This window comes from Podarcis raffonei, chromosome 12 (assembly GCF_027172205.1).
Source record: "Podarcis raffonei isolate rPodRaf1 chromosome 12, rPodRaf1.pri, whole genome shotgun sequence".
Lineage (NCBI taxonomy): Eukaryota > Metazoa > Chordata > Lepidosauria > Squamata > Lacertidae > Podarcis > Podarcis raffonei.
The window spans coordinates 50,327,170-50,329,984 of record NC_070613.1 but is presented as its reverse complement, the minus strand read 5'-3'; positions in this window follow the sequence as shown (position 1 = coordinate 50,329,984).

Below are 2,815 nucleotides of genomic sequence, written 5' to 3'. Positions count from 1 at the left end.
TCCTCACGCCCGGTGCGTCATCGTCACGCGGGTAGGCCCCGCCCTCCCAAAAAAACCGAGTCTCCCCCTCCGCTCTTAGCCCCGCCCAGGAGCCTTTTATACTGTACTTACTTTCCCGGCTCCGCCCTATTTTCCCCAGCGTCTGCTTTCCATGCGCATGCGCCGTTGGCGCTTCTGTCGTTCATACCACGCTTGGGGCGGATTTCTTGGTTTTCCGGAAGGACGAGCTCGAACGTCAAATCGCGAAAGGGACCCATGTCGTGTGTCCCTTGGTTGTTGCTACAAGGGTCGGTTTTCCTCAGAAATGCCCGCTTTTTGAGGAACCTCATGGCTGCCTCGTCTGCCTGGTGTCTGTTCTGCTGCTTCATCCTTTTTCTTTCTGGTCTTTGACCTCCCTTCAAAATAAGAAAACCCTTTTTTTGTGTTACTTATTTCTACAATCAGGGCGGCTTAGGGTATAAAAACACCAAAAAATAACATCAACAAAATGGCCCCGCCCCGGTCATATATAATGCTTTCTGACTATAGAGGAATCTTTTCCCCTGGTGCCTAAAGAAATGGAGGTAAAAATTGGAGTTTGGCTTTTGCTGCCCAACTCTCCCATGGGACTCTGAGAAGACTGGATGGAGGCAGGATCCAGTGGAAAGCAAGGCAGATATTTATTTTTCTGTTGAAACAAGAGTTCCATCTCTTCCAAGGAGGGAGAGACCCAGAACAAAAGGGTGCAGGAACCTTTAAAGCCTTTTGACATTAACCAAAGACCACCCAAAAATCACCATACATCCACCAATCGGAGGCGATCTGCAGCAGAAATCCCATCTGCCAGGATACTTGAAAATGGTCGCTGTTTGTGTTACCTGGACAGCCTGGCCGTTCTTCTGGAATGCTTCATACTTTCGTTCCTAAATCTGGGTCCTAGGCTCACCCTATCCCTACACAAATGCCCCCTTAAGATGGGGTTTGTAAGCAGAAAAGACAACAGGAAGGTTTTCCCCATTTACCTCTCTTACTGCAGAGGAATGGTTGAGGTTGTCGGGAGAGTCAAAATGCCTTCCGGATTGCTCTCCCGTACTTTTTCAGACACGTGGCTTTATATTGAGATATGGGTACATCTATGAATATTTATGGGACACGGGTGGCACTGTGGGTTAAACCACAGAGCCTAGGACTTGCCGATCAGAAGGTCGGTGGTTCGAATCCCCATGACAGGGTGAGCTCCCGTTGCTCGGTCCCTGCTCCTGGCAGCCTAGCAGTTTGAAAGCACGTCAAAGTGCAAGTAGATAAATAGTTACCGCTGCGGTGGGAAGGTAAATGGCGTTTTCGTGCGCTGCTCTGGTTCGCCAGAAGCGGCTTAGTCATGCTAGGCACATGACCCGGAAGCTGTACGCCGGCTCCCTCGGCCAATAAAGCGAATGAGCGCCGCAACCTCAGTGTCAGCCACAATTGGACCTAATGGTCAGGGGTCCCTTTACCTTTACCTTTTATGAATATTTATTCCATATTTGAGGCCTCTGAATTCTTAGAACAATTTGGAGGGAAGGCACCTGGCGAGCCTTGCTGGGGAAAGCATGCCACGTACAGTGAACTACTGTGGAAAAGGCCTTGTTCTTGTGTTTCCGCTCCTGTGGAGAAAGCCATTGAGGATCAGAATCTGAGTAAATTGCCCTTTTATGTAAAGAGTCCTCGCAGCCTTGGGGGTGCAATATCAATGATGCCAGGAATGCCTTTGGAAGGGGGTGCCCCTGCCAACTAGTGGGGTACATTTTTTAGGAAGAGGGCTAATATCAGAGCTCTCGGAGTTAAGGGCTGTGTTTGTTGTGGATGTCCACCCACAGCAACAAAAAGGACAATATTTTATTAGATTTGTATACCGCCCTGTGCACGTAGATCTCAGAGTTTGCATTCTGGTTTGAATCTAGATTGGTTTCCTCCTTTAGAACTTGGACAGATGGCACTGTAATTTTTAAAAAAAAAACATCTTGTTTTTAAACACGCCTCAAGTATCAGGCGTGTACAGCAACAGGCATGATTCATGACTATATTACTTCAGTGCCAATATTTGTTAGTCAAATTCTCCATCCACTGTGGATTTTGAGACATAAGAAACACGGCTGTTAAATGAAAATTAAATTGTTCTTATGACATCAGGTGCAAAAATAAATAAATAATCAAATGATTTGTTAGATATTTTGTTAATCAAATTTAGTCATCATGCATTAATGAAGACAAAAGTACAAAGGAGATTCAAACAACAGAATTAACACACGTCTTCCAAAAGCATATAATTCACTAATAAAAACATAAACTGTGCAAAACAGATGCAAACACGTAAAAATGATGTCAATAACCATTCTCTTCCTTTGACAATAAAAGCAAATGTAATTTCAAATAATATGTTGAGAAATATGTCAAAGATTAGCTTTTCTTTTTTGATAAAAAACAGCGAATGAGACATATTGGCTTCTCTATAAAATATTGTCGCAGTACGTCTAAGCATTATTTGCCAGTCATAAACCTCATAATCAGTAACATTCAATACTTACGGTACCTAGGTTATGCTTCTATTCTACTTAGTGTATGTGTGGGGTTTTGTGCCAGTGTCACTTATGTGACTTCTCTTACTTTTCACTTGTTGTGTTTCTTTGGTGGTGAGACAGGTTGGGGGTAACCTAGGGAGTGGTTGGTTGTCTTTGGTAGGCTGGAGTGAGATTTCTCTCTCTCTCTCTCTCTCTCTCTCTCTCTCTCTCTCTCTATGTTTATGTGTGTGTGTGAGTGCAGGGTGTGTGTGTGTAGATTTTTGGATCAGGTTAGCCAG